We start from the raw sequence: 26,155 nt of genomic DNA, 5'->3' as shown, positions 1-26,155 counted from the left end.
GATTGCTAAAATATCAAGCCACGGGAATCGGAAATCTCTCACGTACTCAATTTGCGGGGTTAACAAGTTAGGGCAACGCCTCAGATAATAGCAAAGTTTTGCATATTTCTTCATAACAAAAGAAAAACGTCTAGACAAGACCTTATCTCTCCTCTCGCAAAGCCAGTATTTACATCTGGGCTCCAGGCTAGTCGCATCAGACAGTTTTTTTTATGATTATCTCAACAGTATATTGATCAGCATAGACACCCAAATACATGATAATATACTTGTTGTTCAAAAGGGCCGAAACGACGAGAGTCTCACGTCTCCTTTGTACTATTGGACGAGCGTTGAGTTTGCGGTTTACAAAGTGCGGTGTTTATCTTTAGATAAATACTTTATTAACTTACAACTTACAGCCCCAGGGCCGGCGGAATGACGAAACTGAGTCACACAACTGATGAAACGCTCAACATAGGGATCATGAGATAAGATGAGATGCCGGATAAAAGATCACATCACAGCCCCATGGCTGCTTTCAAAAATACTACAAGACATGCTACAAATAAAAGAATGAAAATGAACTTTGTATTCGCACGATCTTGAACAAACATAGGCTGCACACAAAGGATGAGGTGTAAGGAGGGTATCAGCAGTAGGTTAACAAAGCAATCGGTTTGTTGTGTCTCTGGCAATGCGATTCGCGCATTTTTGCGAGTCTCGCCGCGCGCTCGTGTTCGTTCGTACTTTGCAAGAACCAGAAGACAATTTAATGGTGGCTATTTCTCGGGCATAGATTTTTTACTCGCGGAGCCATCGATATCGGATCTGCATGCAATCCCAGATATTATGTCTGTGTTGTGTGCCAAAAGATTATACTTCTGGTGATTTATATCTGAATGAATGCTTAGATGAAGATAAGAAGGAGGCTCGATAAACCAAATTAATGGAAGGACGATTAGTGATAAGATGTAACTAAGCCGATATGTTATCTGGGTATACTGGACCACTTACACATGTGAACCACAAAGTGAAAAAATGAGCGATTTCTGGCTTAGGGCCGAGCCGGGCACAAGTTAATAGGAAATGGCATTCCCCCTTCCCTCTCCCCCCCCCCCCTCCCCAGAGGGGTTACACCTTAGAGTTTTTAGTGGGGCTGTGTCAGACCAAAATATGTCATTTTCCTGTACTATACTCTTTTTGCAGACCTGGCCTCTGAAATTCATACCCATTTTCAGACCTGGTTTCTAGAATCCATACCCGTTTTCACAATTTCAGACAAAACTGGTTAAAATTTATGCTGTTGTTTTTAGACCGGACCAGCTCAAAAGCCAGACCCTTGGTGCCTCACATACCTAAAAAGATTATATAAGGAGTACCTCCCACCCCCCCCCCCCCCCCCTCTCCCGGGTAAATCCTTCGCGAACTGTACTGATGACGAAACCCTGATTGCTTCGGGAAGCGCGATAAAAATAATTAAAACATGAATAGTTCAGCTCCTCGCCTCTTAGGCATTGCCTACTGAAATAGTCGATTATGATTGCCACACAAACGCTCAAAGTGGGGCATAGGTGAAGAGAAAATAACGCGAGCGAAGGCCTATACCCTGCTTGACGATAAGGGCCTGTTCACAGGCTACACAGCTGTTGGATCGATAGCAACATTATTAAGTTTACGTAGGCTGTTCCTCGGTTCCTCGAACACTATTTTCCCAGTTTGTTCGTCTCCTTTGCCAGAACTGTCTCAGTCCAACACAAAAAAAGGAAATATCTTTTCGTGACTCACCACTGACAAGTTGCTTTGCTAATTACCCTTGATCTACCATATGACAGGTTTGAATGAAAATACTAATCTTTGGTTGAATTATGTTTGAACGCTTAAACTCCGGCTGTTGGGTTGAGTTGCACTTAAGTCCTGTTCATCGGTCAAACTTCATTTTTATTATTATTAATTCATTCATTTATCTTTTATCTGGTGGTCTTTGCGTGAGAAGAATTGAAAACAAAAATTGACAAGGGGCGGGCGTATGACCCCACCTGGTCAACACGGTAGCCTACTGCTTTGGCTCCTCCCGAGGAAGTCATCAATAATTGGCATTTATTTGTGCAAATAAACTACAGCTCACGCGAGCAAAGTAAGAGAAAAACAAAGCTTTTCTAGGACCATCTGTGCCCACCTTATACCTATCTGTGTGCGGCATGACAGAGGGGAGACACCTATGAGTATGAAGCTAATATGCTGCATGTCTCAAAGAGTATGTTTATTTTTCGAGCCGTTTTGGACTAAAATGGTGGACGGGGAGTTTTTAAATTATAGTCTGTTGATACTGGACATATTTTGCTTGCTAGTTTGAAGTTTGCTATTTTTGGCTTGAAAAGGCGTGACTGTTTTAGCACGAAGATTAAACCGGGAAGGAAATATTGTATATTTTGGTGTGAAATCGAATAAGGTTTATAGACTGAGCGAGCCACAAACTGCCTACCAAACGTTGCATGAACTAAGACAGAATGCAGTGTGCTCCCAGTTGTATAGATCTGTAAACCTTGATAGAAACTGATGGCCCCAGAAAAGAAAAGCTGACGACGGGGCACGCGTGCCGCCAACGAGCAAAATCATGAGTGGTTCGATTAATCTAACACAGGGCTAACGACTTCCGAGACTTCCGACTTCCGATAAATTGAACAAACTACCTTTAGATATTTGATCCCATGCAAATTAAAGCTCTTGAAATTGGCATGGGGGCGTTGTAAGAGCTCTCTGACCGAAATTATAGATGTTGTTTTTCCAAAACTTCGAGAATCGTAAGAAGATTCTTTATTTTCAGTTTCACATACCAGACCACACAGTAGAAGTCTCCTCAGCCCTCAGGATAAAATGTAGAAAGGTCAATTCTGCCATACTGTTTCACAACAGTGGAGAAAGTATCTTAGTTTCTCTATTGACGCCAGTAAGCACTGGCACTAAATTAAGCAAAAAGAGAAGCAGAGACCGATACGACGTAGAATTACGTTAAAAAGTGTACTATATTTCGGCTGACCAAACCAGCCTTCTTCAGGTACAATGACAATTTGCATTGGGACATGTGCTTATAATACAACTATATACGCAATAACGAAACTGTGTAAAAGATAAAGCAAATGAAATAATAAAAAATTAATTAATTAATTTAAAAAAGGAAAAAAACTAGTAAATTTCTTCGCGAATATTGAGGCCACTGAAAGAAATGTCCTGCCTTTTGAGATTAGAAAGGCTTCCCTGGCCTTATGGATTGAGTCTCTAAATTAACGGTTGTTTTTGGGTCCGTTGTTCCTCAAGTAACTCGGCATCCACGTTGGTGTCATGACAAAAGCACCAAACTTGAAACTCATCGATGAGTTAGCTGAAATAAGCAGTGCATTTGATGAGAAAAGGTGCGAGTCTCCTTCACGAGATCTTTGACCAAAATGAAGCTGAGATATGATCCACGAGATTCGTTTGCTTCATATCCTTCTATAATTGTTGTTGAAAATTGTTGAAATCTACGACTCTACATATCGCAAGCTAAAACGGCTCCGCAGGGTTAATCCAGGATATTCGGCATACGTTCGAGCGAAATAGAAATTACATACCTCGTGGCGATGTTTCAGTCGGCAGGAGGTGAAATATATGAAAAACATAAATTTAAACTCAATAAGTGGATCGATGACATCGCAGCTATGTACGCATACAAAAAGAAAGAAAGCCTGGAAAATTTTAAGCTTGAGGACCGGCTCCCAAGAAGGACAAGAAGAAAGAGGAGAAGAAGGGAAATAAAAAAAAAAACAATTTTTTAAGATGATTAATTAAAACTTGACGATTAATTTAACAGATGAATACATTGCGGTTGGCTATCAACCTGAAGTACCCTGGTCTGGTGGTGCACTTAACGCGTGGGGAGTGAAAGAAATGTTTATCTTTCATTACTTTCTCAAATGAAACTATTTTATTGATTTGCAACTCCCTTCATGAGCGTAAGTCAAAGAGGAAGTTGAAATCTCCTATTACGTCAACAGAAAACATACCAAAGGTCGTCACGTATTAGGTGTGATGGCCTCCTGTGCGAGTTATGTTTTTAAAACTCGGGTTTTAAAAATATGATACTACAGCTTATTGTCTTAATTGTTGTTAGTTACCCGCACCTCAACAACAATTCAATGCTTGAAAGTGAAATCTGCTGTGATTACAGTCTCCCTCCGAGAAAACATCTGTTTCCCGAGGGAAGACCAGGGAAACATTTTGCGGTCATTTAACGTCATATCCCAGCATTTGCACTGAATGTAGGTGTATTAACAAAACTTCAATTGCTGTTTACTTTGAAACCTAAAAACCTATCTCTAATCAGGAGAAGCTTATTCAGGCTCCAGATATCTTGGAAATCCTAACAATATGTGAGCGTGAAGTAATAACGTGCATCTGAGAACTTCAAGTGAGCTCAGCACGTGCGCCTCGTCCGAGACATTTCATGACTCCGTATATACATTGGCATCCCACTGTGTGGTCACCTCATGTCTCTCATCTTTTTTTTTGTTTTTTTGTTGTTGTTGTTGTTGTTGTTGTTGTTGTTGTTGTTGTTTTTTGGCTACGGGAGAGGAGAGGGTGGGGATAGAGCGGCATCTCAGCTAATTCCTTAAACCTTTAAACTTTCTTTTTATTTGCATGTTTTTCAGTTCTCCTCGTTCTGGGTTGAATTTTTAACATTTCAACGATAGGAATTGTCTACAACCAGACATCGTTTTTACGAACAGCGAAAGACCTTTCTATTTATTTCTGTTTTTACATTGATAGGTGTCCCCCCCCCCCCCCCCCCTGGAGTAAAAAGGTCAGATGTTTTGCTTTTTTGGTCCTTAAAAATGTATTATGATACCATGCTGTAGCTTGAAAATTTAAACTGGGAACCTTTTATTGCTCTCCACATTTATGGCACTATAATATATCTCACTATAATTGGCAAAATCTGGGTTGCATACAACGAACGATTTGTTTCATAGTTTAACCTATTTTTTCTTGCATTAAACTACCTCGGGAGTACAAAGTTTACTACAAATTGCCAGAGAACGTTAAAACTACTTCTTTTAATCGGCCACTGCCAGAAACTGCTTCTATCAAACGTTGAATCTGGCATTGTTTGTTTTCTGATATAGGCTATTCTCTTCTTGTATCGAGCGAGTTGAGTTATCTCGAACGATAAATTAAAGCAAAAAATGTCAGAGTTAAAAGTTATGATAAGTTTTCGTGCTCCTTTGGTACTTTTGTAGAGGGATTAACGAGGTCCCATGGTATTCCTGAGGATTACACAGCTAGCTAGTTACTGCGCGCCTGCGTACATTTTTGCGGCTCGTGGTCGCTCCTTGCATTTAGTTTGCAAAATGCTTCTAGTACAGAGATTACAGATGTCAAGTGTGGACTTTAATCCCAACTAAATTTGCGTCAACTGAATTTCGGAATCCAGTCATAAGTATTTTAAAAATCCATCAGTCGTTTTATTAGTCACGTTTCACCAATCACGTCATAACCTTGATAAATAAGCATTTATCCCTCTTTCTTAAACACCGTCCATACTGATGCATTTCAAAGTCTCCTTTATTACTCTGAGCGCAAATATAAAAACCCACTTTCGTCCGCACAGGTGTTTTCATGTCATTCTCGTCTGTCCGCGTAAAATTCGTTTTCGTCTGAAAACGCAACAACGTTTTTTGGAGCGCATAGTACAAATCGCTCGCGCTAAAACGACGAAAATGACGGTTTGTTCTCCAGCTGTTGAGACAGTAATACGTTTTCAAAATTTAAGTATACATTTTTACCAGTCCACATAGAAACTGGCTGAGATCTCCGATTTCATGACGGCGTTTTCTTGTCATAACAGGCACAAAAAGCGAATCAAAAGGGACCCCTCGATGTTGTAACGGTACATACACCAGAACAAAACTTGATCCACCGCCCGCGAACTTCTTGGGTTTCTGTTTAAGTCCAAATGAGCTGAAGAAACTTTAGAACACGCATCGATTCTTGCGCTGTCTCCTCGCTTGCCCCTCGATCGCTCACTGTTGCGCCAATACTCAGTTCATTTTCGAGTCGAACAGCTCTCAGGCATCTAACGAAGTCTAGATAGCATAGCGGTGTTATAAAGATGCTTAAAGTATGACTTAATATGGTTTATGATGATGTTTATCCTTGGCAGGCTGGACTACGATAACTCGGGAACCTCGCAAGTACGAACCAGCTTTCGGGGCTTCGTGATACTGAATAAGCATCACAGAAAATGTTGCTCAGTGTGTTTTCATTTTAAAAGCTGCAGTGACTAAGTCGTTTTAGACTGACTTCACCCAAACACAAATCAGTAAGGTTAAAATGAGAAGCCCAGTCAACTAACATTCAGAACTGGACAAGTTGAAGGTACTAGTAAGAGTCATTCAGCCTAAATAAATACCTCACATCAGCTAGTAGATGCAGTGTTACGCCTAATTGTGCCAAACCTGGCGGTCAGCATATTATAGGAAGGCCATCTTATTGACCAGTACTTATCTTGAGTTCAATTTACCGCTTAACCCATGCTCCTGAAGAAAGATTACAAATTTGGTCCCCAGGAAAAATTATTATTAAATTATTTTCCAATACCGCCACCCCTCAATAATGAGGATTATCTACCAAGCAGTCAGCAGATGCCTACATGTTTGATATTTGGGTTCTAGACAAAGTGACGTTTTTATAAGCCTTCAAAAATACGAATTCAGGTAAAGCAATCCATTGTCTAACAGTCCTTGGGTCAGAGAGTCTGTGGTAATCTGAGTAGGAATAACTCTCACTATCATAACAACTCTTTTCCGTTTTCTTGGCCTAACTGTTCAATTATTTACTTATCTATTGGAACGGATTAAAATCCGGAAAACATTTTATTTTTCGGTTTTACAGCACAGATATTTCAAATATTTAGAATATAAGGTGCCATTTACTTTGTGGTACCTCTGTAGCGATACAAAAAGGCGTGGGTATGTAGCTTTTTTGGACGGGTGATAAAAGGTTTGGGAGCGTCTATTTTCCTTAAATATTTTGTCAAGATACAATTCCAATCGGTTTGGAGACATCTAACTACATAGTAGGTGGTCTTTAGATAGTTTAAGGTCATCCACTATTATTATTAAAATCCCTCACATTCAGCTTTAAATCTAAGGTTTCAGGTTTCAGGTTTCTGCCTTAGGTTTAAGATGGTTTATGAAATACCACTGATCACCGCGTACATTGCCCTCTTTTGCTGAGAACCAAGTTTAACATCTTAGTATCCTTGGCAATCACTTAACTACATCCTTGCGGCAAAATAATTGAAACATCGATTAGCTTATGTTGAGCTAAATGCAGAATTAGCGATCACAACTGATTTGAGCTTGGCTACATATATATATATATATTAACTAAACATACAGATTTTTTAAATTCCAGGAGAGTGCATTCACGGCCTTACAAAACCCTTAATGTGAAGTTCGCCTTAAAGTGCACCTAACCCTTAATTTTTTTCTTTCAAACAAATCCTCTTACTGTCTGGATCATTACTTCGGAAAAATGTTTTGAATTTTTATGACCTTTTGAATCTGACAAAGATCGGTTCACGTCCGAAAAAAGAGAGGTCTGGGGCGAGTAGAGTTGTGACGTAAAAACAAGAACCGCAAATTCAGCGCTGCTTGTTGTTGCCTTTATTTTCTTTGTTGATCGTAGTACTACGAGCGATAAAACTGATTCGAACGAAGACGTAGTTGTACCAGAATCCATAATATCGTCTCTGGAGCAGACAGACTAGCTTAGCCTGTGAACAGGCTCCTAAGTGGGGCTTAGCAAGAAAAGAAAAATCGGCGAGCGGAGCGAGCCGAACGCTAAACCCCACTCACGCTTGGGAGCCTATTCACAGGCTAAGACGAGCTGCGAAGATCCCGTCGATTTGCAAATCATTTAAACTAAGAACAGAAGCGAAACTCCACCTCTATTGGGAATGCCATATCTGCTGCGATCGAAAAATTATTTTAGCTTACTTGATGACTCGCTTATCGATGCAGAATGGAGAGACTTCATGAGGAAAGGGCAATGAAAGCTTACCAAGAACTGGAAAGGAAATCAAAGGACCGATTAGAAAAGTCAGTGAAGTCAGTCGTCTGGACTGAAATTAAACTGCACCATTAAAAAAAAGAGAGTTATCACATCACATACTGATTGCTATAATTAGCCGTAAGTGAGGACGCGACAGCCACTGATACGAAGACTGAATTTCAAAATTTCCGTGTACAAATATACCCCTGCGAGCATTACGAAATCCGCTCACCTGGTCGTATTTACAAGCGTTGCGAGCTTAAAGTTTTCTTGTTAGCATTGTCTTGGCTTGCCAAAATTCGAAATTTAGAAAACTTCAAAGGCGTACGCAAAAAAGCTACACAAACTGCATAAAGTTCTCTCATCCCCGTAACTAAAAGACAAACAGTGTTATTGCATAGACGCAACTGGTGCTTTGACAACCAGCCACTTTTGAACCCAGAAAAGACGAAATTAATGATCTTTGGAAGTAGACAAAATATTTCAAAAGTGAATGATGATTTTAATCGGTCCCTTTACAGGAAGGATCTTGTACCTTGTACGCTAAAGACCTCGGTGTAATTATGGATCCAAACAACCAAACTTAACTTTTTGTAGTAATCATGTTCTAGAAACCGGTTTCTTCGTGTGTGTCACGTTTAGCTCAGATCAATAGAGTTAAGTACTCTTTTGACAAACAGTCCTTAATCATTATTGTAAACTCACTAGTTTTCAGTAAACTATTTATTGCTCATGCTTCTGGAGTAATACTTCTCAAGCAAATTTTAAAATGTCACAGACAGTCCAGAATTTTGCCTGTCGCATAGTAAGTGGAAGAAGAAAATACGATCACGTATCTCCAATTTTAAAGGAACTGCACTGGCTGCAAAAGAAGGAGCATCTTTACTACCGTGATGCCGTAATGTCATTTGAGTGTTTAACAGGATGTGCTCCTGGATATTTATCCACACAATTCATTAGACGATGTGATGTCACAAATCGTAGAACGAGAAGTTCTCAAATTCTTAACATACCTCGCTTTAGAACAGCAAGCGGCCAAAGGACTTTTTACCATAGAGCAGCCGAGTTACTTTATGCAATTCCTTATCTCACGATCTCAAACTTTGCGAATCGGTTAACGTGTTTAAACGCCGCCTTAGGTCTCGCCTCTTAAGTAACTTTAGCACTTCCGCTATTGAAGTCATTGCTCTATTTAAGTCAATTAGACTTTTTAAGTTTGATATATAATTTTTAGCTTAACTGTATAATTAATTTTTTCCTTAACTGTATATTATTACCTCTGAAAATCCTCTTTGGGGAAGTGGCAGTAATAAAGTATGTATGTATGGACCGGCGGCCGCTAAATACGAGTGAGTACGCACTTTCTGCGCCGCTTTTGATTAGCTTGTTAAACGGAACTCACAGCAAAGTTGTCGCTGAGCTCCTTGTTGCCTCCCTGCAAACCTTAAGCTTATTTGTTGCTTCTCGGTCCAACTCTTCAAACGCATGATACTCTCGGAAACGCGTGTCCTTTATACGCCTTTCACGACCACAACGCCAAGTTGGAGACTTTGTGGCCTAATATAAAATGGCCTGTTGGAGCTAGCTGCTTAGTGTCGACCTCATAGTTGTGTTTTCGATGTTTTTGACGGCGTGGTTGCGTGAAGATCCTGCACTAAGGTGTGTTATCACGTCGGCACCGCCATCGAACACGTTAAGAATAACTTAATTCACCTTTTTTCTTTTCTATTTGTCATTTGTCATTGGTTTATTCTTTTCATCAATATCTCCAATGTGGCTGATCAGTGATTTGAAATGACAGGGTTATAATCCAAAAATTAACAGAGAAAGGATAATGCGGTTTCCATTTTCCTTAAAAACTCAAATTCAACGATTCCACCGTGTGTACTTGCACAAGAAACGACACAGAAATGAAGCAAAATTATTAATGTGAAAATTATGTTCAAGATCGAGAGCAGAATCACCGTTTTGTTGGTGGCCTTCAATCCTTGTTACTGTCCTTTAAAACCGTGGACGGACAACTCTATACTGAAGGAGGACACTAGAAATCAATACGATTTAGCTTGAAATTAAAGCTGCTGACTTTAAATCTCGATCTCACCCTGTTTGGCAAACTGGCTCGCAAACAATTTAACAGGAAAATTTATACTTGTGTACACTTCACGTACTGATTTCAATTCATCTATGGACTGTTCTTAAATTTTATGCAGATCAAGACATAAAAACTCCAATTAATAACTCACCTCGATGGGATTGAATTGCTTGCAGTGGTACCTCTCCGTTAGGTATCTTGCTCGATGTGAATGCAAGTTTTGTGTTGTTTCTTATTTATCCATCAGCAAGCGAAACCACGCCTTAACAGTGTAAATCACATTTTTTTTTTTTCACCCGAACAGTCGAGACTAATCGACATAAGCTGGGCATTCGCCAAAGATTTAAAATAAAGTGGAGACGAATTGACTGTGTGGGATTGGCAAGAAGCCTTCAAACATGCCGTTCGCGATGAAAATTACAAGAAATGTATTTGCTTGGTCTTACAGTTACATTGTTTACGTCATTTTGAGAGCAGGGGGCAAATATCAATCAATGACTGATCCTTCGATCTGCCTGACCATGACAGCAACAATACTCCTCATGAATGGAACTGTGGATAACCTTGTTGAGTTGGTGAATACGTGAAGTAACCGGGCGCTAGTCGAGAACATTCAGTCGTTTACTTTACCCTCAGGATGACCAGCCATGGAATTGACGACGCCACAAAACACATAAGAAATGAACCGGAAAACCAGTGTCGCGCCTTCCATTATTATTAAGTTCTCACGATTTTTATCAGTTCAGTTGCTTTCGCTTGCTTTGGTTTACTGGCGGGGGATGGAATCACTACTGGAATCGGATGGTTAACTTGGCCTCCATCCTCAATCTACCGTAAAATTTTCAAAACAAACTAAACAAATTTTAAGATTATAATTAATCTTGAGGAAAATGAAGGTTGTTGTTGTTGGGGGAGGGAGTGCGGTTGACCGGGAATAAGACCCGGAATGTCTACGCCTCGCCAGCAGATTGTCTTGTGCTGGTGTCCACCTATTAATTATAAACTTAACATTTTAATTTTAAAGTCCAAAGTTTTGTCATTTTCACAAAATTCATCGACCCTCCCCTCTTTTCTCTTTGTTAAATATCCTAAAAAATCGTCGAAATTCGGAAAGACTGATGTGGTCCCATATTCTGACCCTAATGAGGCATCTTTGGATTTCTTAAAACACCTTGAAAGGATGATTGAGATAATACTCTAGAAACTTAAAAAAATCATTGCATTTAACCATAATCCCCCATAATCTATTTTCCTTTCCACCCACCGTTACCTGAGAGCCTAGAACTTACTATAACTACCTCTGCAGTTACACGTACTGTTTCCCTGATCAGACTAAATATCCCGCAAATTTGAGAAACCGGTCAGACGGTAATTAAATAAATAAATGAATCATTAAATACAAATAGAATTTAGTTCTCCAATTGCACCCGTCCACAATAATCCACTAAGCCGATACAGAAATGGTCCAATAAAGAGAACTGAGTCTGCAGTTCTTAAGGACCCATCGACCCATAGTTTTTTTTTTACATCTTGTTAGCAATGATTCCTAGAAAATATGGCTCCTCTTAAATCCCTTTTATCTGCGGTCAAATAATACTTAATAAAAATAGTATTTAATCACATTAATGGATACAAGCTCCAAACATAAAATGCACACTAGCATGTACATATAACTGAATAAATTTTTTTTGTCATCAGTTTGCCGGGTTTTCTTTCAATTGCCTGATCGGCCGGTTGGCCGGGGCAGTTTAATTCCCTGAATGCCAGGATCGACGCGCCCACGCAGTTTTATCTTGCATATTTGTCGAAGACTATTCTACCTCAATCAGGATATCTGTTAATCTCTGCGAAGGCCCCGACTGTGGCCGACGTAATTGTGCATGGTGCTTTGCACCTGGGTTAAACCTTACGTTTATATATCTGCAAACGCTGATAATCAATTCCGACACCTCGGCCTTTGGATGCTATGTTTTCAAACAGCAAGAAAACTGCGTTAGCGCTTTTCAAAGACGCTTAAAACCTAAAATAGGTTCAATACATTAAATTAATGAATTAAAATCTTTTCTGCCAAATGTGGGTTTTTTTTTGTAAAGAATAGTACTGAGCACTGAACTCACCTTTATGGAACTGATCGAAGAGTAGACTTTCTCAAAGTCGCTCGCTTCTCTCTATTGAATGGACCTGGCGCGAACGACGGAGGAAAGTTCGCCGTGGACCGGTTCAGTGTTAAAATAAAGCGACAATTGCAGATTCGATATACTTTAGCCTTTTTCTTATCAATATTTTTGGTAACTATGTAACTGAAAGTAATTCATCGCCAAATATAGACTACAAATGACCGATTACATCAACTGAAGGAAGTCGTAGTTTCAAAACAAAAAGACGTGTCAAAGGATGTCTCGACCGAGCCAGCCTTAACTTGGGAGTTGTCTCAGCGCTGAGCAGCTTAGGCAAGTGAATGGATTAAAGCCGTAAATTAAAGCTTGTGTCCCAGTCAAAACAAGATAAAGAAACCCAATTGACTGTTATGACAATAGATGAATTCCTAAAGTTAGTTTTATTAGATAAAACTCAGGGAAGCGGTTAATGTACCGCCCTTCAAGAAATTTTCCTTTCAAATCTATCATCAACAATTTTTGATCAAAATAACACTTACTTTGTAAAAAAAGTTTAGCCTCAAAAATAAACGAATTTACGGGATGTACTCTAAACTGACATCGTCGTCGATATTTCGGTTTGAAAGAGAAAGGTACTCGTGATTCTATCACTTTGCCGACTTCAACATGATGAGATTACATCAGCTGAAGGAAGTCGCGTTTCATTTTAATGACTGAAAACGTGTCAAAGGAAGTTGGAACCGAATTAATAACCTACATCCTGCTAAGCTAAGCAGCTTACGGAAGTTATCCGAAATGCATTAAACCATAAATTAATGAAAACCTCTATCCCTGTCAAAATGAGAAAGCCAACAAGAATAAAAACAGATGAATTCGAAGATGGTTTTATCATCATTGAAGAAAGAGATAACGTAATAAGTAAATCACTTTTACGGAGTCTACAGACCTTTTCCTTTCAAGCCTAGCTCGTCAAGTTTAGAGATTTTAGAGTTCGTCGAAGGAAACCTCTTTTTAATTTGCTCAAAATTCTAGCCTTACAGCTCTCTTAACCATGACTGAAATAACCTGAAGAGAAATGATGCACCACAAGGACGTTTGAAAAAACTGGAAACAGCTGTGGAAACGCCACTCGATCGACTACATCATCAGATATGCTTCTTCCTTCAGCTATAGCTTACATTTCTGTGGAATTGCCGGACACGCCCACGAGTCATCGTAATTAGGAGTGTTCTAGCATTCGACTCTTATATTATCACGTACACAGCTCATTTAATTACTTTACCGAAAACATTGACAGTGTTAACCAACCAATGATCGAAACTATACGGTGCTAATATCAATCATCGCTGCCTGATACATCGATCTGAGCATGACAGGAAACAGTAAAATTTATCTCTCTCATCTCAACAACATGGCGTTTCACAGGCTTCGAAGGGCGCTAGTCAGCCACACCTTTGTTTTTGTTTATGTGCGAGAGTTTGGCTATTATATTTCATTCGTAGCCTGTCGAAATGAACGAAATCACTGCGAAACTACTAAAGATAATGAAACATATTTTCAGGAGGACAACTTACAGTAAAGCAATAAGATTTTGCTTCGCCATGCAATATCAATAATTTCGATGGCATCGAAAATGGCGGAGGCTGACTAGGGTCCTTTAAGGTTCCGGAGTAGTGAGTTCACGGGGCGACCGGACGCTACAACTTGTACCACTCAAAGGAAGTTTAGCTAATATTTATTTCAGTTTCGGGATAGTCAGGCCTAGAATTGACGAGACCACAAAGTACGTGAGAACTGAGGAAAACCAGTGATGTCGCCACTTCTCTCATTAAGTCCCCACCTACGCGTCCTGTGTTTGCTTTCGCTTACCTTGAACAAGCAAAACCATTGCTACCCTGTTCCCAAAAGCACAACAGAACTTGTAATGAGTCAAGGAGTAACAATAAATGCAAATACGATTTAGTTCTCGATCTAGGCCGGTGTAAACTACAAAGATACAGAAACAATCTTTTTATTTTCGCAGTATTGTAAGCCTTAAATTACAGCTTGTATCCTTGTCAAAATAAGAAAGCCAATGACTATGAAAACAGCCGGAAACTTGAATTCCTGCAAATGGTTTTCATATAATATATCATAGAATTAACTTTCCTTTTCGGAGACTACCAAGACGTTATTTCAAGAATATCATCGACAAGTTCATTTATTTTAGACTTTGCCGGAAAAACACTTACTTTGTTCCTGAAAATTTAAGTCCTCAGTATAGCTCTCTTCAGCCACACCTATAGAATAACACTACACCGCCCAAACGCTTGGGTAAAATCGAAAAAGCTATGGAAATACGTCTGATGAAGGATCGTTCTATAATATTTCAACCACACATGTTACGATGCCGTAACTCTAAAAAAACTTAAAATTTCGGGTTTTTTTTTTTTAACTTAACCGACCTGACGTGCTTTCTGCCACGGTTCTGCATTCACTGCATTGTTGGTGGGCAAATTCTTCGCCTCGCAGTTAGCATGGAATAATCTGGTATTGATGTATATCAACCACAAGCCATCACCAAATTTAGAAAAGTCAATACCGTCTTATAATCCCCTCCAGACCTAATCAATACAAGATCAGTGTCAGTTTCAGCTATACAGCGAGTCCATTTCTGTAGGAGTGCCGGACACGCCCAAGATTCTTCGTAACTGAGAGTGTTCCTTATCACGTCAACTGGTCATATCGAACATACCTATTCCAGTTACACTGGTCGTTATTCTACCGGAAAAATGGCTGTTGACCAATTAAAAATGGAAAGGTGTGAAACGAAACTTCCAATTGTAAACTGAGTGCGGTTTCAACAGTTCAAAAAATTAAAATTACTTTTTGTTCTCTGCGTATGTCATTTCTTTTCAGTTAAGGTTGTGAATCTCGGTAGACGAGTGCCGGAATAGATCAGTTGATCAGTTATCAGCAACTGGGAGCGGATATCTGAATAACCAAATAAATAAGCCCTTTGCCGTAGTGTCAGCCCTGCAATCAGTTTGGTTTATTTACACGTAAAGTGACGTCTGGCAAGTGCATTTCTACTGCAAGAGATCCGGCAAAGAAAAGTATCCAGAACAGTTTAATTGTGCGTCGTGTAGTCCTCTGCATTCAGAAGTTTTGTATCTGAATAACGTCAGTTCCGATTTCACCTATCATTTGTATTGTAAGAAATATAAATGTCTCTGGTATCACACTGTAAATTCAAAAGACCTGTTTTAGCCCCAAAATTGGGACGGCCGGATTCAGTGAACAAAGTAAACTGCTACTATTGAACGGGATAAGTAAGTCGGGGCCAAAACAGCCTGATCACAAGGGCTGAAATGAAACTTAAAAAAACTAAAGTGAGTCCCAGAGAGGGCTGAAATGGAATTTGAGGTCCATTTGGACTCTCGTAACCAGGGACTGAGCAAAACAGTTCTAATTTTAAGGTCTGAAATGCATCCAAGACCAGAAGAGTTCCAGAGTGTGCTGAAATAATCTTTGATAGCGCCAAATTGAGACCAAAATGGCCCCAGAAGCTAGGGGTGTTTACCAGGGCTGAATTGGCACTTTAAGGCGGAAAGATATATTCGGAATTTCCAATGCGTTTGTACCGAACAAAATACAGTCGAACCTCCCCTAAGTGAACACCCTCAGGACCAGAAAAAGTGTCCGTTTAAGAGAGGTGTCCGCTTATGGGAGGTTGAAAATGCAGTGTTTGTATGTAGCCAAGGACATGATCAAGTGTCCGCTTAAGAGAGGTGTCCGCCTAGGAGAGGTGTCCGCTTCGCGGTGGTTCGACTGTAAACATCTCTTTTAATAAACGTGAACAGGAATGCGTATTTTTTTGCATATAGTTGTAGGTGATCATGATGTGTCCCAAAACATGACATAAATACATGGATCGGATATAGTCTAGACAACAATACGATTGACTGAGAGAGTTCGCGTCGCATTTTTCAAGAAGTAATTCTACGTTCAAAACAAAAAGAAAAGAAAAAAAAATCCCAAATTTTCTTGTACGAAATACCAAGAAAATAAATTCAAAAACAAACGACACCACAAGAGTGAACATCTGAAAAGCTTTTAGTACGTTGTGTGGCCACGTTTTAGGCGGAATTCATTGCAAAAGATGCTGATATTTCAGTACCTAACTGAAGACTTAGTGAGAATGATGTATTAATTAGTAAGTGACACAGGCATACTCGGAAAAAAATCAGAGTGCTCCTATCTGGAGTCGAACCTAAGACCTTCAGATTACTAGTTCGGATGCTCTACCACTGAGCTACAGGAGACTCGTGTGAGCTAAGGCCATTAAACTAGGTTCATGGGACAAACATCCTGCATACTGCTAGGATTGGAATGTCAATGTGTTATTATATGCGCAATGGACAAAATTTGATTGAATATGTTACGATGTATTAATCAGTAAATGACACATGCATACTCGGAAAAAAAATCCGAGTGCTCCTATCAGGAGTCGAATCTAAGACCTTAGGTTCCTTTAGCCTAAAAGGTTTAGATTTGGTAACCGTACGCGTAAGAATTAAAAAAACACCATATATCTGTTTCAATAAAGGGGGTAAAAACTTGTGTCTTTGCCAAGTAAGACATCGCATGGCATTCGATCCAATTAACAATTAATTTTACTAACCTTCATCATGATGAACTTGAGGCCAAGAACAATATAGGACAATAAACAGGTCACGATTGCCTTTCGGCTTTGACAGGGATAAAACTAAAGTAGTAACCCTATGATAACCAAACGAAGGCGGCCAAGGTCGAACTAACCCAAAATTCCAAAATTGCGTTTTGATGACTATTACAGAAAAAAAAAGCATCACCACAGGAAAATACTGCTCACCAGCTTTCATTTGAAACGTCAAACTTTAGATTTCATCCACAGACTCAACTAAAATCAAGCAGCTTACACAGCACAATAAACAGTCCAACAACACAGTACTCGGCTTAGCGCCTCATGCAGCTAAGAATGGTCACAGTTGCAGATTCATTCACACACAGGCTTAAACGTTAGCATCATCTTGCAGTACAGCATACAATAATCGCTACTAAGGGAAAGTATGTGCAGCTCTATCATTTGAATGACCATACTTTCGGATTTTATCTACGAACTCAAAAGTTAGAGCCACTGGCTTTGTACATAATAATCAGGCTGCATCATAGAAATTTATCGCTTTGCAGGTTTCATGCATACGTTTTACGATTTCGTTCACGGATTCAAAACAGAAACATTTCCTTAAGAAAAAACCCACGGCAGTAGTGTAACAATCCCTCCTCCGAAAGAAACTTTCGGTCACAGGATGAGACACCACAATTTTCAATGCTCAGAATTTCAAGAACAAACAATAACCATGTTCAATTGAATGTAGAAGGACTTCACTAACAGACAACAGGGGCAAAGAATGAGAACATTGAAGCAAAATACTTAAAATCGTTTACGTTGTCTCCTGTGTCCCCACATCGTTTTGTTCCCGTTTAAAGACATATTTCGGTGTAAGCTAGTGCAGTTTTATCGTTCGAATGACCAAGCATCACCAAATTTACTAGATGATGTTGCCTTTACGAAAATGCTAGCTGACCCTTTTTCGCAGTTTTAACGACATATTTGCCCCTTCGAAAACGAAAGGAATTAGGTCTCTAGTATTAGGTTTTTTTGAGCTGTATTACGTCATTTTGTCAGAGAAAACGTAGATTTCTTGACAACTAAATGAAACATACCTGCATTCCATACACTGAAAAGCTGTTCAGAACTTAATCTCTCTTTGCATCGATTTCCGTACACTAACCTTGTTCAGAACCGTTTGGAGAACGTTTTGAATAGCTCAGCCGGTTACTAGGCTTCCGTTCTCGTCACAGACTAGAAGGGACCGAAGAGAATTCAGTCGTCGTCCGGAGCCAAAGATAATATCAACTCCCAAGTTAATCCCGCGAGAGCCAGAAGGAACTGTGTAATACTGGGCTAGTCGCTCTTGGCACCAATAGACTATTAGACTATCTTTTAAGCCACTTTGTATCAGTTTTTCTTTTCGCTCTCGCATGAAAGGCTTATTATACCGATCGCATGCGTCAAGGGTCAGCTTTCTATTGTTTTTAAGTTTCCGATACGTTTTGACCCGCGTCGTCTTGTAATCATATTGTTGTATTGGAGTCATCATATTGTTCTAGCAATCGTATTATATTGACAGGCTTCAATTGAAATAATCTGTAGTTCATCGTGGAGATCACTGTGTGCCAGGTCTGTGGGCAACAAAGTTCTTGGTTGAAATCTACTTGAACTGTTGTACAGTGAATGTACTGCACATTTGATCATCATTTCAGTTCATGTCAGTAACCTTTGTTGATATAAATAAAGACATTTATTTCACGATCATATTATTAACAACTTTTCTTATTCTAAGGCTTCCAATTTGTAAGTCTATCATGTGAGAGTCCTGTCCACTGCTACAATTCAAGTCATACATTAACCTGCGAAGCTAGCCTGTCCGTGGAGTTTTCTGCAATAAAAAGCCGATTTTCGTATTTTGAATGCGCGCGAAATGGACTCTCTCCCAATTTCCGCGCTGTCAAACAGCGAACTCCCCCCCCCTCCCCCCCCCCCCCCCCTCAACCAACCCATCCCCTCAATCCCCACACACCGGGTAATTACCGACAAAAGGGATCATAGACATGTACACATGCAAAACTAGAGGGGACTGTTCGCCTCTAACCGGGGACCTTAAAGAATGGAGAGAGCTTAAGAGACAGGGAAAATATGAAACTGGCCCCCGGCCTGGAACTTAATGCGAGCGTACTCGCCCCAATCTCTTCGTCGGCTCGTAAATGGAGGCAAAGGAGAAGAGTGCGAAAATCCTTCTTGTCTGCTTGTCAACTCAGCGAAGGTTATCGGAATTCTCAGTTTGTTGTCGTGGGCCTCACGTGTAAATTAGGTTTTAAAAGGGTGTAATTTAATTAACCATGCAATTTTCACTTGTGCTATGTGATGAATATCCGGAGAGTTGTTCTCTTTAAAAATTTCCGGAATGAAAGGACACATGAGGAGATTAATTAGAAACTCGCGCACGGATGAATTAAGCTACGTCAGAGATAAGAAAACACAGTTTGAAACTTCCGTATACAGCTGGTAGCTGAATATGTTGTCGTGTTTTCGCCGTAGTTTTGGAAGAAGTATGTAAACAACCTAGGGATAGCCGCCATCTTAAAACCAAGGCTGATGTGAACTCACAAAATGAGTCGAATTGACTCTAATGGCTAATTCCCCTTTGCGACAACTTCTTTCAAGTTTTGTTAACTGCCAGTCTATTGACTCAGATACGGTGATTGATGCGACCTTCCCATGAAGCCCTTTTCTTTATAACGATTAGAAACTTCTGCTCGATTGTTAGACTGAATAATATTATGTTACCAATTCTAGTCAAGTGAGAAAACTATCTAAACATGGAATACAGTATCAGTGCCCTATCAGTGCTAAAAATAAGTCATTTAAGCGCTGGCGACAGTAGAACTAACATCTTTAGTCCTAGAAAAGGACTTGATTAAACGGAAACCATACTCTGACCCGAAGTAGACTGCGTAGAAGTCGTTTCCAAGCGAGCGCGAACAGCGAACGAAACTGAACTTCCGGGGAGAAGGAGAAAACTCAACTGAGCTCAGTCTCGGAAAGGAACTGACGACTTCTGACGTACACTAGACCTGAAGCCCTCTTTGACGCATTTTTAAGTTATATCGAAAATGTTATACTTTTTTAATTGAAGCCCCATGTTTAGCGCTTTTAAATTTTTGGTTGGGAGATCAGTAATGATTTGATTACCGTGACGAAAAATGTATTTTTAACAAATCTGAACTGCGTAACGTAAAAAGCGAGACATTCTCGACGATCGATATGGCAAAGCGTTATCTGAGAGAAACAGTATTGAATTAGATGGAGGTTAGTGCAACTTTGCCAGGTTGCAGAAATAAAAATGCAATTGTATGTGCAAAGAACTTGAAACAAACAAAAAGTGTTTTATAATATTTTGGAGTGCGTGCACTGAGTCATGCATAAGAACAATGCACAAACATTCGCTGCTTTGGTTAAGAAAACAAAGGCTGCAGCCATAAAACGTTAATATCCTCGTCTTGGTTGTCATTTGCAGTAACATTTTACCTGCAGCCTTAACGAAAAGAGTAACAAATATTACAAGCCAAATATCTAGAGCAGGAGGGACTGGCAGGCATTTAAAAATTGCAGAGATTTGGAAACACCCAGATCACCTTGCCCCCTTGGCCCTCCACCCCTGTCCCTGGCGGGGGTGATACTCAAGCATATTACCGACAGGGAGGTACGATTGAGGCTAAATTGTTAGATAAAAAGGACCCTCAAAAATGTCTTTTAGCCTACAACTGGAATGGACCAAAAAAAAAATCCAATGGCCCAGAACGGGATCCGAAGAGGTCCATAATCTTTCCACCCAAAAAAAGTCCACTAGAAAATTTTCAGCCCCCTATAAACGTCCTCAGACGCTAACTTTAAACTCAAAAAAGAGATCTTCGCACCTCCTAGCCCAATCACTAATGCAACGGAGTGCGCTCTCCCCCCCGGGCCCCACCCCAGGCGGAAAGAGCCAGACTGAAGATCTTTCTCTGTTACTCAATAGGTAAATTGAAATATCGTTAAACGTCTCGTGTATAATATAACATCGTGTGGAGCAATAAAGTGGATCATTACAAAGGAAAACATACCGGGCATAGCTGAACTCTGGACCGGACCAAAACACATTCCCATACGACACTAGTTCTGAGTTTTCGTTCAAGCAGTTTCGGACATATAGTAGAATAACGTTCTCGGTTACTCTTTCGGGCATAATTTTTTTTAACGTTGGCATTTTCGTTAACTTTCGTTCATGATTACGCCTCACAAATTTCGTTAATGAATTCAATGAAAGCCCCTGATTATCTCTTAAGAATTTCGAAAATAGAATAGAAACCGAAAAGTAGATTAATTGTTCCTGAAAGCAGTTTGATTTGAATGGACTGTCAGAACAATAGAGAGACTTGAAATGAGGGAGAGTCACTTAAGGGACCATTCCAAGTTCAGTTCTGTGGATGAAATCCTTAAGTGGAAATTCAAATAAACCGCTTGAGTAACCACTTCCCAAGGATCAGTCAGTTTTCCCTGTCTGTTTTTTTCTCTCTTCTTAAAATATATTCATTGGGACCTGCCAATGTTACTCAAAGGAAAAAATCGTAGGCAAGTGACAATCAAAACATTGAATAGAGGCAAATGAGAGAAATCAGTGCATTGCGTCTCTGAGCAGCAATTTGTTTTTAGACTATGGTATGGCTTGGAAGGAAATGACTACCCCTTGTTGCGTTTCATACCATCCTTGCCGGTAGGATCACGTATTCTTCGACATCAATGGAAGTAGCGTTATGCCTTCTTAGTACCAAATAATTATGGATACACCTTTGTTCGGTTGATAGCTTTGCCGAATGACGCCGGCACTGGGGTCTTTATGCAACCCAGGATCAGTAAAAGACAAAACTTGTAAGCCAGAAAGTCATGTATAAATGCCGGGTAGGTGACGACATTTATTGCGCAACTGAAAGGTAAAATAGTTTGCTCTGCCATATGAAGATATATCTCTCAAGATCTTTCTGTCTTTACCCGGCCATAGGCTTGAGTTATCTCAAGAGATGACCAATTAATTTAGATCTATGTAGCCTTGGGGAAATTAAAGGATCCTGAGTTCTAAGTCCTTTTGAGTGTCAAGACTCTTCCCTAACGGGTCTTGCTTCGTGTTATTTTGGACAACAACAAGAAGACTAAAAACTAACGCGGTTTACTCAGAAAAACTTAATAATAGATTCGCTTACCTTCTCAGTGTTTGTCGCCGGCGGAGTGTGGAGCTTCTGTCAAGAAACGAAAAACCTTCAGCGGTGTCAAGCGATAATCTAACGAAGTATGGTGTGACGGGTAAGATTTATATCGTTCTATTTTAGGGGCACACTTATTGAAATTCAACCCCAAAATCTCGTGTTCCCATAGCAACCACGGCTTATGGCGCACATTCAAGGGTGTTTCGCCTGTTCGATAATTCATTAAATAAAACTTCTTCGGTTGCAGAGCCGGAAGTGGATTTCAAAAATATGCATGTTTGCGCTCGTACCTACCACAAACACAAGTCACTAAGCAAATGAAGCGCGCTAATGATAAGTTCCGTCAACGATCGTGTGCGATGCATGCCAATACGTGGGCGGGAAGGTAGGATCAGAGGACGATTTAAGTCAATTTGCATGGGGATGGTTTCATAGAATAATGAGTTGATCGCATTAACACCGGTCACGAGTCCATATCCGATTTAAGGGTTTTTAATCCTTGAAAACAACATCGGTGAAAATGGCATGCAAACGTTTTCCACAGAGTTAAAACAAATACCCTGTATTTAAATTTACCAACAATTTTAAAAACTGGAATTTCCTCTAAAAGATATGCCACCTTACAGGCTTTCATTGAGTTAACGTGTAACAGCAACAACGTACTGTGTGAAAATATGGTTCGCCGACGAGGACTCAAACCGTGATATTTTCACACGGTACGTTATATCTTGCTTTAACACAGTAACCCTATGTGAAAATATGGATGATTCACTGTAGTACGAACACTCGCTGATGTCTGTTTCACCTTTCATTATATTTGAGTGGTCATTTTCAGACCACTTTAGGATTTCATCCCCGGACTCAAAAGCTACGAACTACCTCATTTATTTATTTCAAGATTTGCACAAAAGCAGGTGATCCATACAATATGACACTTGGTCCCCTACCAGGTATTAACGACCTTGTGGTAAACCACAATAAGCAAATTTTGCCGCATGAAAGTGAAGCTGTAGTAGCCATTTCATTGGGTCCTCTACGATTGATTCCAAAGGATCGAAAGGGCAGATACCACCAGGAACGTGTCTTTCAACGCAATTTCGGTCTTTTGTGAACTGTTAAAATTTTTTAGAAGATGTGCTCTAAGGATTTCTTACTCCTTTCTTCGTCATCCTCAGCTCAATTTCAACAATTTATACTGCTTTAGGAACTTCCCTCTACCTGGCATTTGTTTTATTTTATCATCGGTTGCTGTTGTGAAAAGTTGGTGTTCAGAGATTTCATAAGTTTAGTTTAAAGTACATGTTTTGCTGCACGTTCGTCGTTGTTTAATTTCAGTAGCATCTGGGCATATTTTAAAAAACAGCAATATAAAGTCTAATTAAACTTTTAATTTAGTTGCTTGATCTAGATTTGGCGAACACTAAGATTTCAATGCTATCTGAAACCATAGCGCATCATACATACATAAACATTTCCTTCAACAAAGCATTTCACAAATTAAATTAATTTACTAGAGCCATCTGATCCAGCTGCGGTGGGTTGTACTAACAAAAAGATCAGGAATAGTTCTGGGCTAAAAATACACGACAATTCAGCTTTCTCCGCCTGAGCAGTGCTTTCATGGTTTTTTTTTTTTAATTATAACTCCAAAGGATAACTGATCAGCCATTTTTATTTTATTTTTTTTTTTTTTTCTTTATTTAAACATTTTGGAATCATGATCTCTTCCTCCCATCATTCACCTTGACTTTTCCAAGGAGATAAAATATAATGTAGTCGAAAGGCTGTTCACTGGCAAATTCTTGGATGTTTTAATTAGTTTTAAGAAACATAAATTGGATCAGGAACAAATGTTAATGGCGGAATAACTTGTCCTTCTATAAGCATTCATTGTGATTTAACTGGTTAAGTTACTGGCTTTCGCTCTGACGCCGAGGGCTAACGCTCCAAACGACAGCACTCGAATCTTTTTAAGGTGGCCAAATTACTTTTTCAACTCTATTGATAAACCAAACATTTGTTTCGACTCCTCTTCGACGCAGCACCACAGTTTCTTTAGCAAAATAACCCCTTAATATATCTGCGGTTGGATGACACTTGTTCACAGCTACATCATTTAATTTGCGAACATGCAGCACCAATTTGATTATCATTCTTGTAGTGCACTAATACATACTTAATTTTCTCGTTAAGTTACTAATCCCACCCAGTTGGCCATAAGCTGATTTATTTATTCGTTTCTGTCGAAGAAATTCTAGCTTAGCTTGAAGAATCACATGACAGCGAAATGGGCAGAAAGTTTCCCCGTGGTACTGTTTGTTGGTCCTAACTTTTTGCGTGATTATGTATTATTTTTTTAAAGTTCTGTGACTTGCAAATTTGAGAAAACATAGTTCCAGAGACGATGTTCACTTACTACTATATAGATGTTTTGGTGCGTGGCCCAGCGGATCGTCAAAATGTTCACAGAACAACGTCTGACGCTGCCCCTGTACAAAACAATGCAACGCTCAATTAATTAAGATCAGTTAGTAAAGTTCGGCCCTGAGTTTTGCAAGATGTTAAAAGGAGCTTTTCCAGCCGTATTTGGGCCTGTTTATTTAGTAAACACTTCAGTCAGCTAGTTTTTTATTCCCTCGCTCAAAACTGTTCGAGCCAAACTCGCCACCGTTTGCCAGGTCAGCTTTCAACATGGCTCAAACTAGGTCAGTGAAAAATGCTGAAGGCTTTGTGAAAGTGCGTTGAAACCCTTTATATTTTGCTTTGGATGTTCAATCAACATCCCCTCTTCAACATCTCCTTTATTCTCAGTCGAAATCTCCGATCTTGTCGAAGCAGTTTCTATATAGCAACTACCCGCCACATCAGTCAGGTTATAACTTTGTAGGCGGTCGTGTATTTTGACAGCCTGGGGCTAATTCATGGTTCGAAAGCCGATTAACGCTAATCCTCGATTACGGTTAACCAAAGTTTTCATTTCGCCCATTAAAAATATTTTTGAAAGATATTTTCAGTGCTAATGGTAAAGAAAAGTCTAAGTAAAAACTGAGGGATAAAAATCTTTTGAAAGAACATTTATTTTTAAGGACTAGCTTATCGGGCTTTGAACAGCTGGGCTCTGATTTTTGTTCTATGTTCTCTCGAAATGAAACTCTTTACTGATGTTGGATACCTCCCAGTAACATTCGTCAATGTTTTCCAAATGTGTCACGTAGACTGCCATTTATATACCTTTATTACTACTTTCGAGTTATACTGGAGATGTGTGTGTGTGCATTGTCAATGTATTTGTTCTGTAATTTAAAGCATGCAAATAAATATTTTAGCCGCATTTTCAGTATTAGTAAGCTTCTTTCCTGACGTTGTATTTTTCAATTGATAAATGACGGTCACCCAACTAGTTCAGTTAGCTTTGTAGTTATTTTGAGTTTCCAATTACTGTGTGTTTTTATAAATTTTATATTATATGTCTTTATTCTTTCATTGAAGTTACAGTACAAATAAACGTTGTTGTTGTTGTTGTTGTTGTTGTTGGAAAAAAGAGATCGATCTTTGTCTGTAGCTATAGGCAATCGAATGAGCTGGTAGTTCACAAATGATAACTATCGCCAGAATTTACTAGTCTTGTTTGACTTGTTCTGTAAGATCAGGGTCCATCTAATGCATGCATCAGCGCATGCCAAGAGTTATAAAGGCTTTCTGTGAAGAGTCCAAAGGCACGGGGTGTACACGTGGTGTTTGTTTGTCCTAGCTGTAGTCAATATTTTTAATACTTTCTCGTTTACCAGATCACGTCTCGCGTTTTCTTTTTCGTGACAAACGCGTTCCAGAGTCACTTGAAGTGTATATAAAAACAAACTCTCGGATTGCAAGCCTAGCACTGGTGAAAGCCTAATTTATCAGTGATTTAATGACCTCAGTGTGTATTCCATTGGCTTTGAGTTTAAATGCGATTGCGACTAGCCTCGTGGAGTAATTGTTAAATGAC

At 39.5% G+C, this 26,155-nt stretch overlaps 1 protein-coding gene across 1 annotated transcript in view; it reads right to left on the bottom strand.

Moving 5' to 3' along the window:
* LOC146463889 (pappalysin-1-like) overlaps positions 1-22,280 on the bottom strand; it is a 40,003-nt gene extending 17,723 nt beyond the window's left edge. Inside the window, exon 1 of the mRNA XM_085083890.1 lies at positions 22,165-22,280. The gene's annotated coding sequence lies outside the window, so the exon portion shown is untranslated. The remainder of the gene's footprint in view (positions 1-22,164) is intronic.
* Between the last annotated feature and the right edge of the window lie 3,875 nt (positions 22,281-26,155).

This window comes from Pavona decussata, unplaced genomic scaffold, assembly GCF_977016875.1.
Source record: "Pavona decussata unplaced genomic scaffold, jaPavDecu1.1 SCAFFOLD_174, whole genome shotgun sequence".
Classification (NCBI taxonomy): domain Eukaryota; kingdom Metazoa; phylum Cnidaria; class Anthozoa; order Scleractinia; family Agariciidae; genus Pavona; species Pavona decussata.
The sequence above is the reverse complement of the archived record's forward strand: the minus strand, read 5'-3'. Positions and strand labels throughout refer to the sequence as shown.